General features: G+C 52.0%; 3 pseudogenes across 3 annotated transcripts; 2 read left to right on the plus strand and 1 right to left on the minus strand.

Moving 5' to 3' along the window:
• The first annotated feature begins 3,625 nt into the window (after positions 1-3,625).
• LOC311423050 (feather keratin 1 pseudogene) lies at positions 3,626-3,940 on the plus strand (annotated as a pseudogene). The gene has a single exon. The product of its transcript is annotated as a feather keratin 1 pseudogene (transcript).
• A 5,903-nt stretch (positions 3,941-9,843) lies between these two features.
• LOC311422734 (feather keratin 4 pseudogene) lies at positions 9,844-10,158 on the minus strand (annotated as a pseudogene). The gene has a single exon. The product of its transcript is annotated as a feather keratin 4 pseudogene (transcript).
• A 2,584-nt stretch (positions 10,159-12,742) lies between these two features.
• Positions 12,743-13,057, plus strand: LOC311422735 (feather keratin 1 pseudogene; annotated as a pseudogene). The gene has a single exon. The product of its transcript is annotated as a feather keratin 1 pseudogene (transcript).
• Positions 13,058-13,177: the final 120 nt, after the last annotated feature.

A 13,177-nucleotide genomic window follows, 5' to 3' on the forward strand; every position in this document is an offset into this window, starting at 1 on the left:
ACCTGAGGCCATTCCCTCTAGTCCTGCCACGAGTTATCTGTGAGAAGAGGCCAACCCCCAGCTCCTTTCAGGTAGTTGTAGAGGGCAGTAACATCTCCCCTGAGCCTCCTCTTCTCCAGACTAAACAACCCCAGTTTCCACAGCTGTTCCTCACAGGACTTGCGCTCCAGACCCTTCACAGCTTTGTAGCCCTTCTCTGGACACACTCCAGGGCTATGAAGTCTTTAAACAAAGACATTAAAGACGATGGCCCCAACACCAAAAACCCTGGGGAGCACCACTCGTCAACAGCTGGATTTGACTCCATTCAGTCAGAAGTTCCCCTGTGGCCCGTGGAGAGGCCTCTGGTGGAGCAGGCTGTCCCCCTGCAGCCCATGGGTACCATGGCGCAGCACATCTCCACACTAGCCCGTGGAGGATCCCCCAGTGGAGCAGGTGGTCCTTGCCCGAAGGAGGCTGTGGCCCATGGAGAGGACCACAGTGGAGCAGGCCCTGGGCCAGAGCTGCAGCCCATGGACAGGACCCCACGCAGGAGCAGGGGTTCTGGGGGGAGCTGCCGCCCGTGGGGGAACCCATGCTGGAGCTGTTTCTTCCTGATGGATGGACCCTGTGGTACAGACCCATATTTGCAGCAGTTCTTGAAGAGCTGCTGCCTATGAGAAGCCCACGCAGGATCAATTCAGGAGGGACTAAATCCTGTGGGAGGGACCCCACATTGGAACAAGGGCAGAGAGTTACTGTGAAGGAGGGGCGGAGTCGAAATGTTACGGACTGACCACAGCCCCCACTGCATGTTCCCCTGCGCCACCTGGAGGAAGAACGACGAAGATGGTGGCTGGGGGTGAAGGTGGTTTTAGTTTGCTTCCAGTTTCTCACTGCACTAGCTTGTTAGTAATAGATAATAAATTACATTAATCTCCCTATTCTGAGTCTGTCTTGTCTGTGGCTATAACTGGTGATAGATCTCTCTATTTTTATCTCAACCCTTGATCCCTTTTCATCGCATTTCCTCCCCCTTCCCTTTAAGTCGGGGGAATTAGAGAGTGGTTGTGATGCAGCTCAGCTGCCCAGCTGAGTAAAACCACCATAGAGTAGGTCAGAAGGGGTAGAAGATGAGTCCCAAGTGCTGCATATCCTTCTGTCTATGCAGAGCCCTCCTGGATGACCAAAGCCTCCTGGATGACCAAAGCCTCCTGGATGACCAAAGCCTCCCTCGCCTGAGGACACAGCACATCCTTCTACAACTTGGTCTGGCTCCCAGCCTGCTCCGCCAGTCACAGCTCATTGCCTGCATAGGCATATGGGCTGTGCTGCAGTTTTGAAATAACCTGGCACAAGACAGCTCCTTCTGGAGTTGTCTCTTGTTTGGCCTTGTTCCCTCTTGTGGCTGTCTCCTGGGCTCTTCAGGCAAGCCATGTTGTCAGCTGCTGTGAGGAAGGCAAAGGTTGCTCTCCTGAGCACAATGATGCCCAGCAAGTCCTGGGGAATCGGGTCCCTTCTCACTACCAGAGGATTGGGTTGTTCACCGGGACAGTGTCTTGCTCCACCACTCCCCTTGCCGTAACATGCACTTTGGCTGGATGCATTCCCTGACCAGCAGCGCACCCAAAGACATGCCCTATTGTGCAAAGTTTTCCAATGATCCTGTGATCTTCTGGAGTTATGAGAGTTCTGGTCAGAAGGTCATGCTGCAGGGTGATGGCTGTTGGGGCTGCCTGGAGGGTGGCACAGTTTGAGCTCAGGCTCAGATGGAGCTGCTGGGCCAGAAGGGGATTTGGCACGTATGGTGCTCAGGCCTGCAGAGAGCAGGCACTCTGGCTTGGCTTCATGCCAAAAGTGTGGCACGTGGCCAATCCCAAATTAGAGCATGACTCGTCCTGGGCAGGGAGAGTCTGTCCCAGAAAGTTTGCCTGCTGAAGGCATTCCCTTGCCTTCCTGGGGTGTGTCCCAGCTGCCTCCCATGTCTGCAGGGCAGGGAAGTGCTTTGTTCATGCAGCAGGGATGCATTGCCTCCTTGATGGAGTCTGGGAGGTGTTTCTGTAGCCAGGGCCCTTGTGAGCAAGTCCCCTCGCTGAGCATGCCCATCTGCGTGGCAGTGCCCATTCCTGCCAGCCCTCGCTTCTTGAGTGGGAGCTTCCTTGTCCCCCCAGTGGTGCTGGCTTGTTCTGTTGCCTGAGGAGGGCTTTGGGACATGGCAGAGGATGTGTGCTGAAGCTCTCATGCTAGGAGAAGACGTATTGCCTGGGACCCAGAGACGAGTCCCAGCAAGGGGGAAGATGTTTTCTGCAAGCCTTTCTTTCCCTCCAGAAAGCACTCAGGAGAGCTCCTACACACAGCCCCATCTCTTTGGCCAGGAGGGTGAGGCCTGTGTGTCCCTTGCCTTCCACCCTTCATGTCTGACCCTACTCTGGGGGCAGACCTACTCAGAGGAGGTCCAGGGGACGCCGGATCAGAGGGTAGTTCAGTCCCCAGTCTGCAGTGCTGCAAGAGTTTGTTCCCCGTCCTGTGCAGGACCTGCCTTTTGTCCTTCTAGATCGCCTTGAGGTTCCTGAGGGCCCATTCCCGCAGGCTGTCTAGGTCTCCCCTTGTGGCAGCCCTGCACCAGAGTGCACCAGCGGGCCCCCAGTTGCTGTCTCCTCCCAAGTTAGTGGAAGTGGTAATGGCATCAAGGCAGACAGCTGAAAGCATTGGCACAGCCTGGATGCCTGGGGAGGCAAAGACCAGTGGCCATTGGATGGAGCCATGAGGGAGGGAGGAGAGAGAAGCTTGTGGCGCATCCTTAGTGAACAGGACCTTCGGTGTTCTGCTGAGGATTGCAGGTCCAGGAGGAGCGGGGCCTCTTCCTGCAAAACACATCACCAATCATTCCCCCAAAGTGCACCAAACAATGTCCTGTCCTCTGACTGAATGCAACCACTCCTGCACTCGGGCTCCTTTTTTGCCCATACTGATGTGATCCTGCTGGGGTATTACTTGGGTCTCTCATAGCACCACTAGAAAGTAGCCTGTATGGTAAAATAGGCATGTCAAAAATGAGGAAATGAAATGGCAGAGTTGATGGAAACCAAAACAAAATCTGTGCCATTAGGAAACCTATTTTGCATTTGAGGTGAGTCTGATGGAAAATTACGGCCTGCACAGAGTGATTGTGGGCCTGAGGCAGTGCACGGGAGGTATAAAAGCAGCCCCATTTCCTCTGTGTCTTCATCCACTCCTGCCTTCTCCATCTTCTTGGGATCAAGGTGAGTCTGAAGCCCTTTCCCCTCTTCTTCTTCCCTGGAGATTTGTAAGCAGATGCCTGCACCTTCATAGATTTCTGTATCTTGGGAGCACTAGCCATGGGAGAGGGAAGGGATCGGCAGGTGTGTCATGGAGAGGAGCTGGGGCTTGGATGAGGTGTATCTGACGCTATGGGCTATGTGGGGATCTTTGTGGATATTGACATTCTTACCAAGGACACTGCAGACCGAGGGAAGAGAAAGGCTGTGGGCCTCCTTACACGGCTGCCAGTTCACGAAACATCATGTGCCATGGCTCTCTCTTGGTGGGCAGTATGATGCTCCACTCTCACCTATGTGCTCCTCCTGTCCCTCCCTCCCTCCAGGTGCACGTCCTGCCCCGAGATATGTCCTGCTACAACCGGTGCCTGCCGTGCCTGCCATGCGGACCCTGTGGCCCGACCCCGCTGGCCAACAGCTGCAATGAGCCCTGTGTCCAGCAGTGCCAGGACTCCACCGTCGTCATCCAGCCCTCTCCCGTGGTGGTGACCCTGCCCGGCCCCATCCTCAGCTCCTTCCCGCAGAACACTGCCGTGGGATCCTCCACGTCTGCTGCCGTTGGCAGCATCCTCAGCTCTCAGGGAGTGCCCATCTCCTCCGGGGGCTTTGGGCTCTCCGGCTTGGGCAGCCGCTTCTGTGGCAGGAGGTGCTTCCCCTGCTAAAGCTGCTGGCTATCTGAATTGGGGCCTCTTCAGAGAGTGACCTCATTTCCCTGTATTGACTCTAATATTAAACTTCTGCTTCATCCCGATCTTCACTGCTTAGTTTTCTTTTCCCTGTAGACACTCCAGACACCTGCTGTCAGGACCAATGCAGTTGCTCTGGGGACATCAGTTGGCATGTGGGGCAACTGGGGTGTAGGGCCCCTTGGGAAAGCACTGTCACTCACACCTGATGGAGGTGCCCATGAGTTCTGCAGGGCCCCTGGCCATCAGGCCCAGCTTTGCTGCCTCTCTGTCCTGGCATGCCATCTCGGCCTCAGTGCACAGCCTGCTGAAGACGGCATGTTGTCATTGCGGGCCTCCACTGAGGAGCCAGAGCTGTAGGAGGCCCTGGAAGGGCAGCAGCCACACAGGTTCCTGGGAAGGGGGCAGCAGGGCAGAGAGAGGAAGGTGAGAGGAGGGGCGGCAATTCCTTCTGCTCTGGGGGCAGCTGTGCTGGACGGGGAGGCTCGTGAAGAAAATGGCCCCAGAGTAGACCAGGAGAGGGAGTGGGGGAAACAGGCTGTACTGGCTCTGGCTGTGATGGAGGCAATTGTCTTCACCATAGGCAATATGGTGCTGTGTTCTGATTGAGTGGCTAAAACAGTGGAGGTGTCACACCAGTGATTTAGTTCAGCCTTAAGGCCTTCTATTCTTCCTCTCTGCAATCCCAGAGAACAGTCGAGCAAGTGCTAGCCTGTTAACTTTCCCCACAGTAGCCTCTAGATAGCTGTGCTTTGCACTTGGAGCTAGAAGAGCTTTTTATCTCACCAATGTTTGGGCTATTATGGAGCAGTACTTGCATATCATCAAGACTCTCTACAAGCCCCCTAACTGCCCGAGGTGGGGAGTGGGCAAGAGAAAGGGATGAGAGGGCAGCAGAGCTAAAGCAACCAAAGGGTTATTGCACACCATTTGTCATCACACCCAGAAAAAAAATAATTAAAAATAAAAATAAAAAATAATTATTTTTTTTTAATAAAAAAATAAAAAAAAAAATTAAAAAAAAAAAAAAGACAGAGAAAGAGAAAGTGGAAGGGATGCTGTCATTGAGAAAACATCTATCCTCCCAAACAACCACTACACTTTTGAGGCCTAGCTTCCCAGGACGTGGCTGAAAATTTCATAGTGGTGGGGTGGAGTAAATAATCGTTTTCTCTTAGCTTCTGCACATCTTTTCTTGTTTTTCTCTTTCTTTTTCTTTGAATTCCACTGTCATTTTCTCCATATGTGAGAAGACTTTTTTTTCCCTATAGTACTTTCTCCCACCCTTCTCATCCTTTCATGATGGGGAGTAACAGAGCAGTTTGGTGAAGTTTAGTTTGCCAGCAATGTGTAACCATCAGAGTGGGAAGTGCTCAGAAGGGGACACAGCTGGAACATCTGACCCAAATTGACCAAATGGATATTTCATGCCATATCACATCATGCTCAGCAACAAACCATGGGACAGTTGTTCCAAAGTAGCCATTCTGCAGTGACTGGCCAGGCATTGGTCTGCTGGTGGGAGGTACTGAAACACTGCCTTTGCATCACTTGTCTTTTCTCTTTTTGTTTACCGTTCCCCTCGTAAGCTGTCTTTATTAACAGACTTTTGCTTCACAAGGTGCTGCATGCAGTGAGGCGCATTTGAATTGCTTCTACACAAATGCACACAGTACGAGGAATAAAATGGATCAGCTAGAAATCTTGGCCCAATCCCACAGCTATGACATCATCAGCATAAGCGAAACATGGTGTGATGGGTCCTGTGGCTGGTGTGTCGCAATAGATGGTTACAGGCTCTTCAGGAGGGACAGACAGTAGGCAAGGTTGGGGGGGGGGGGCGGGACAATATACATGAAGCAGGGGCTGGACTGTGTGGAACTTGAAGTTGGCGATGGCAAAGTTAAGAGCCTCTGGGTAAGGATTAAGGGACAAACAAGTAAAGGGGATGTCGTAGGAGTCTATTACAGGCCACCCAGCCAGGACAACAACACCAGCAAATTATTCTTTGTAGAACTAAAAGATGCCTCAAGATCAACTCCCCTTGTTATTATGGGGGACTTCAACTTGCCAGACATCAACTGGGATTACCACACAGCCAACACAAGCAAATCCAGGAGGTTCCTAAAGCACCTAGATGATACCTTCTTGGTGCAGGTGTGAAGGGAGCCAACTAGGAAAGTTGACCTAGGTCTGTTGCTGGAGAACAGAGAGGCTCTTGTGGTGGACATGGCAATTGCTAGCTGTCTTGGCCATAGTGACCATGAAGTGGTTGAGTTTAAAATTTTTGGTGACAGATGGAAAACTGCCACCAAAAATTCAGCCTTGGATATGGGGAAAGCAGGCTGCTCAGGGAACTAGTCAGCAAGGTCCCCTGGGAAATTGCTTTTGAAGGCATTAGTGTCCCTCAATGCTGGTCAGTCTTTAAGCACTGCCTCCTAAAAGCACAGGATCGGGCAATTCCAAAATATCAGAAGTCAAGCAGGTAGGGCAGAAGGCTGGCCTGGCTGACCAGGGATCTTCTAGTGGAGCTTAGGCGAAAAAAGAAAATGTACTGACCCTGCTGGAAGCAGGGTCAGGTAACATGGAAGGAATACAGGGACACTGTTCACGTTTGTAGGGAGAAAATTCATATGGCCAAAGCCCAATTAGAGTTGAAGCTGGCCAGGTCTGTGGGAGACAATAAAAAGGTTTTTTTTAGATATGTTAACAGAAAAAGGAGGACCAAAGTAAACATAGGTCCACTACTTGATGTGGAAGGTCATATTACAGACAAGGACATAGGCAAAGCAGAGACGTTTAATGCTTTCTTTGCCTCCATCTTCAACACTGATGATGGGCTTCATGACCTAGGATGCCCTGAGCTGGAGGACCATGACAGTGGGAATGAGAAACTCCCAACAGACCCTGAACATGTGTGGGATTTGCTGCTCCGCCTGGATCCATACAAGTCCATGGGTCCAGGTGGGATTCATCCCAGGGTGCTTAAAGAGCTTGCTGACGTCATCACGGAACCTCTCTCAATTATTTTTCAACAGTCTTGGGAATCTGGAGACGTCCCAATAGACTGGAAGCTGGCAGATGTACCACTTTTCAAGAAGGGCAAGAAAATAGATCCTAATAATTACAGGCCAGTCAGTCTCACGTCAGTGCCTGGTAAAATTATGGAGAAGATTATGCTTGAAGTTATTGAAGTGCACCTGGGGGACAATGCAGTCATTGGTCCCAGCCAGCATGGGTCCATGAGGGGTAGGTCCTGCTTAACAAATTTGATTTCCTTTTATGATAAGATCACCCATCTAGTTGACCAAGGGAAACCAGCTGATGTGATCTTTTTGGACTTCAGCAAAGCTTTTGACACGATTTCCCATAGGATCCTACTGGACAAAATGTCCAGCATACAGCTAAACAAAAACATCATCCAGTGGGTGAGCAATTGGCTGACGGGCAGGGCTCAAAGGGTTGTGGTAAATGGGGCCACATCAGGCTGGTGGATGGTCACTAGCAGGGTCCCCCAAGGCTCCATTTTAGGGCCAGCCCTCTTCAATGTTTTTATAAATGATTTGGATGTAGGACTAGAAGCTGTTCTAAGCAAATTCACTGATGACACTGAACTTGGAGGAGTTGTGGACTCGGGTGAGGGTGGAAAGGCCTTGCAGAGAGATCTGGACAGATTGGAGAGCTGGGTAATCACCAAACGCATGAAGTTTAACAAGAGCAAGTGCTGGGTCCTGCACCTGGGACAGGGCAACCCTGGCTTTACATACAGATTGGGTGACAAGATGCTGGAGAGCAGCCCTGCAGAGAAGGATTTAGGGGTAGTGGTTGACAGCAAGTTGAATATGAGCCAGCAGTGTGCCCTGGCATCCAGGAGGGCCAACTGTATCCTGGAGTGCATCAAGCATGGCATTGCTAGTCGGTCAATGAAAGTGATTGTCCCGCTCTACTCCGCAGCCTCACCTCGAGTATCAGGTACAATTCTGGGCATCACAGTACAAAAAGGATGTAAAACTGTTGGAGAGTGTCCAGATGAGGGCTACAAAGATGGTGAAGAGCCTAGAGGGGAAGACGTATGAGGTCACTTGGCCTGTTTTGCCTAGAAAAGAGGAGGCTGCTGGGAGACCTCATCGCGGTCTACAGCTTCTTAATGATGGAGGGTGGAGGGGCAGATGCCGATCTATTCTCCTTAGTCACCAGTGATAGGACCCGCAGGAATGGTGTCAAGCTGAGGCAGGGGAGGTTTAGGCTAGACATCATGGAAGAGGTCCTTTACTAAGAGGGTGGTCGCACACTGGAACAGGCTCCCCAGGGAAGTAGTCACTGCACCAAGCCTGTTAGAGTTTAAGAAGCATTTGGACTGTGCACTTAGTCACATGGTCTAAAATTTTGTGTAGACCTGTGTGGTGCCAGGGGTTGGACTCAATGATCCTTATGGGTTCCTTCCAACTCGGGATATTCTATGGGTCTATGATTTATATTGACTGGGAAGTTTTTCCTCACGCTTCGTCTTCCAGCTCTCTCCTCTATCCTACTGAGGCTGAGGTGTGACCAAGTGGGTGGTGAGTGCTCAGATGTTTGCCAGGGTCAATCCACCACATGGGTTCATAGGCAGTACTTGTCTTCCTTCCTCTACTCCTTCCATCTGTTCCAAAGGCTTCCTGCAAAACTTTCTGGGGCAACAGGTGCTGGCTGACTGTTTCCAAGTGCCATACACAAGCTCCCAAAGCAGCGCTTAGATCACCCAGAGCGCAGTCTCGCACATGCTTTCCTGCCAGCCAGTCCTCATGCCACATCATCTATCTTGCAGCCCTTCTATGGCAGCAGACCAAAAGCTGGCCCAGGAAAAGTTGCTTGGGTAGTATAGCCACCCAAAGAGAAGTGACTCCCAGCAGTGTTCCCAGACACCATGGACACCAATTGGACCCTGGGCTTTATGAGCAGAAGCATAGTCATGAGCTGAAGGGCAGTGAAAATCCCACTCTGCTCAGCACTCCTCCAAATGCATCTAGAACGTTGTACCCAGTTTGGGGCTGTGTAGCAAGAAAGACTTTAATCAATCACAGAAAATTCTGTAGTATTGTTGTTAGGAAAGGATTTCCTGTCTCCTCTTGGGCAGCTATGCCCTCCACCTTGTCAAGGACTTAGTCATCCCTCCTTCCTTACTTGCTTCATGCCATTGTGCTAATCAGAGGAAAAGAAACAGTGTGCACACCAAAATGCATAGAAGCCAATCAACTGTGTTGGATAATTCCATCCATCTCTCAGTAACCACATATTTAGAATCCAAAGTGTGACCTGATACATGAAGAAGCATTCTGAATGCAAGCCTGTGTTAACGATTGCTAAGCATCAGCAACCACCCACTCCCAGAACTACGCATGAGCAACACCTCTCTCCCCAGGCATCCTGGAAGAGCGGCTGCAGGGGAAAGACAACTCAGAGGCACAGTCTGGGATGCAGCAGAACTTTAATATTAGAGTCAAAAGATGGAAACAGCAGAACTCTGAGAGGAGGCCCCAGTGCAGGAAGCACCAGAGGCAGATGAGATTGTAAGGTGTGTGGCCATGACAGGCATCCCACCATCTGTCCATCCCACTTACTGTGGGAGAAGTGTCAGATGGTCCTCTCTAGGTTGATGCTGTGGGACTCAGAGCCCAGTGGAGCAGTGCTGAGCAAAGAAGGACATTGGTGGAAAAGGAGAGAGTGAAGGAGAGGAAAGGCAGACATTTTTCCAAGAGCCTGGACTGGCTTCATCCTCTTGCAAGGGTTGCTGGGGATTGTTCGACCTCACTGAATACAAGAAACCAATGCTCCATGCCCAGTCCGCTACCAACTTCTAGATTCCTGGGGGTCTTTCTCCAGGACCATCACCAGCAGCGTTAGCATGGGAGGCACCTTGTGCTGCAGTAGCGGCTGCCCAAGCCAGAGAGGCCAAAGCCTCCAGAGGAGATGGGCACTCCCTGAGAGCTGAGGATGCTGCCAACGGCAGCAGACGTGGAGGATCCCACGGCAGTATTCTGTGGGAAGGAGCTGAGAATGGGGCCGGGCAGGGTCACCACCACGGGAGAGGGCTGGATGACGACGGTAGAGTCCTGGCACTGCTGGACACAGGGCTCATTGCAGCTGTTGGCCAGCGGGGTCGGGCCACAGGGTCCGCATGGCAGGCACGGCAGGCACTGGTTGTAGCAGGACATGTTTCAGGGCAGGACGTGCACCTGGAGGGAGAGAGGGACAGGAGGAGCACATAGGTGAGAGAGGATCAGTCTGCCAGTCCACCCCAGAGGAGCCATGGCACATGCTCTTTGGGGAGCTGGCAGCTGTATAATGAAACTCAAGAAATCCTCCTTAAGACTCAACTCAGAAGTTCTCTCAAGAGTGTCCAGACTGTGCCAGGTCCTCACCTGGCCCATTTCTTGGGATACATGTCAGTAGAGCCCAACTTTTCTCCCTGATACACGTGCTGTTCTCTTTCCTCTCCCATGAGAAGCATCCCCGGGAACCAACAGAGGATGAAGGGGCAGGCATCTGCTAACAAATCCCCAGGGAAGAAGAAGAGGGGAAAGGGCTTCAGACTCACCTTAATCTCAACGAGATGGAGGTGGCAGGAGTGGATGAGAGACTGAGGAGATGGGACCACTTTTATACCTCTCCTGCATCCCCCCAGGCCCAAAGTCACTCTATGGACACTGTAATTTTCCAGCAGAGTCACCTCAAATGCAAAATAGGCTTCCTAATGGCACAGATTTTGTTTTGGTTTCCATCATCTCTGCCATTTCATTTCCTCATTTCTGACATGCCTATTTTACCATACAGGTTACTTTCTAATGGAGCTATGAGAGTCTCAATGAAGACCCCAGCAGGTTCTTATCAGTATTTGGCAGAAAAGGAACCCGAGTGCAGGAGTGGTTGTATTCAGGTAGAGGACAGGACATGTCCTCTGGGATTGCAGAAAAGTTCCCCCCCCCAGCTGGGACTCGTCTCTTGGTCCCAGGCAATACGTCTTCTCCTAGCATGAGAGCTTCAGCTCACATCCTCTGCCATGTCCCAAAGCCCTCCTCAGGCAACAGAACAAGCCAGCACCACTGGGGGGACAAGGAATTCCCCCTCAACAAGCGAGGGCTGTCAGGAACGGGCACTGCCATGCAGCTGGGCATGCTCAGCGAGGGGACTTGCTCACAAGGGCCCTGGCTACAGAAACACCTCCCAGACTCCATCAAGGAGGCAATACATCCCTGCTGCATGAACAAAGCACTTCCCTGCCCTGCAGACATGGGAGGCAGCTGGGACACACCCCAGGAGGGCAAGGGAATGCCTTCAGCAGGCAAGCTTTCTGGGACAGACTCTCCCTGCCCAGGACGAGTCATGCTCTAATTTGGGATTGGCCACGTGCCACACTTCTGGCATGAGGCCAAGCCAGAGTGCCTTCTCTCTGCATGGCCTGAGCACCATGCATACCAAATCCCCTTCTGGCCCAGCAGCTCCATCTGAGATTGAGCTTTACCTTTGCCACCCTCCAGGCAGCCCCAACAGCCATCACCCTGCAGTATGACCTTCTGGTGAGTACTCTTATAGCTCATGCAGCTCACAGGATGGTTGGCATGTTTTGTACAAGAGGGCATGTCTTTGGGTGTGCCGCTGGTCAGGGAATGCGTCTGGCCAGTCCACAGGACTGATTCCCCAGGACTTGCTGAGCAATCATTGGGCTCAGGAGAGACAACTTTAGTTTTCTTATAGCATATGACAACATGGGTTGGCTGAAGAGCCCATGGGACAGCCGCAAGAGGGAACAGGGCCAAATAAGCAGACAACGTCACCCCAGAAGGAGCTGTCCTGTGCCAGGGCATTTCACAGCTGCAGCACAGCCCATCTGCCCATGCTCCTGCCTTGCCTAATGAGGTATGTGACTGGTGGAGCAGGCTGGGAGCTAGGCCAAGTGGGATAAGGATGTGCTGTGTCCTCAGGCAAAGGAAACTTTGGGTATCGAGGAAGGCACTGCATAGGCAGAAGGATATGTGCGCTTTCTTGTAAAGAGGGTCCAAATGTGGTCAATGCATTTCCACAGGCACATGTCCCATGCCTGCATAGAGCCCCTCAGGAACATGGAACTCATATTCAGTCCCTACTGACATGTTCCTGCCAGGGGAAATGCTTGACCTTTTATCCTTGTACTTGAAAGGAGCCTCTGTGGCCAAATGGGCAAGTCAGTAATGAGGAAATGAAATGGCAGAGGTGACCGAAACCAAAACACGACTTGTGCCATTAGAAAGGCTATTTTGCATTTGAGGTGACTCTGCTGGAAAATTATGGCCTGCGTAGAGTGACTGTGGGCCTGGGGTGGTGGAGGATAGGTATAAAAGTGGCCCCATCTCTTCAGTCTCTCATCCACTCCTGTCACCTCCATCTCCTTGGGATCAAGGTGAGTCTGAAGGCCTTTCTCTTCCTTTTCATCCTAGGGGATTTCTTAGCACATGCCTGCCCCTTCATATTCTCCTGGATCTTTGGAGTGCTAGTAATGGGAGAGGGAAGGGAGCTGCATGTGTGTCATGGAGAGAAGCTGGAGCTTGACTGAGGTGTCTCCAAAGCTATGGGCTAGGTTATTCTTGACAAGGAGATTGGAGACAAAGGGATGGAGAAAGCTGTGGGCTTCCTTACACAGCTGACAGGTCCCCAGACAGCATGTGCTGTTGCTGTCCAGTGGTGGGTTGGATGCTGCTCAACAATCACTGCCATGTTCCTCCTGTCCCTCTCTCCCTCCAGGTGCACGTCCTGCCCTGAAACATGTCCTGCTACAACCAGTGCCTGCCGTGCCTGCCATGTGGACCCTGTGGCCCGACCCCGCTGGCCAACAGCTGCAATGAGCCCTGTGTCCAGCAGTGCCAGGACTCTACCGTCGTCATCCAACCCTCTCCCGTGGTGGTGACCCTGCCCGGCCCCATCCTCAGCTCCTTCCCGCAGAACACTGCCGTGGGATCCTCCACGTCTGCTGCTGTTGGCAGCATCCTCAGCTCTCAGGGAGTGCCCATCTCCTCTGGAGGCTTTGGCCTCTCTGGCTTGGGCAGTGGCTACTGTGGCAGGAGGTGCTTCCCCTGCTAAAGGTGCTGGCAACGGCTCTGGAGAAAGACACACAAGGACCCAGTAGTTTGTAGTGAGCACAAGTTAGTAGACTGAGCACAGAGCATCAGCTTCTTCAGTTCGGGGGGGGGGGAGGTCAAA

The sequence above is a fragment of the Aythya ferina genome, assembly GCF_964211825.1.
Source record: "Aythya ferina genome assembly, chromosome: 23".
Lineage (NCBI taxonomy): Eukaryota > Metazoa > Chordata > Aves > Anseriformes > Anatidae > Aythya > Aythya ferina.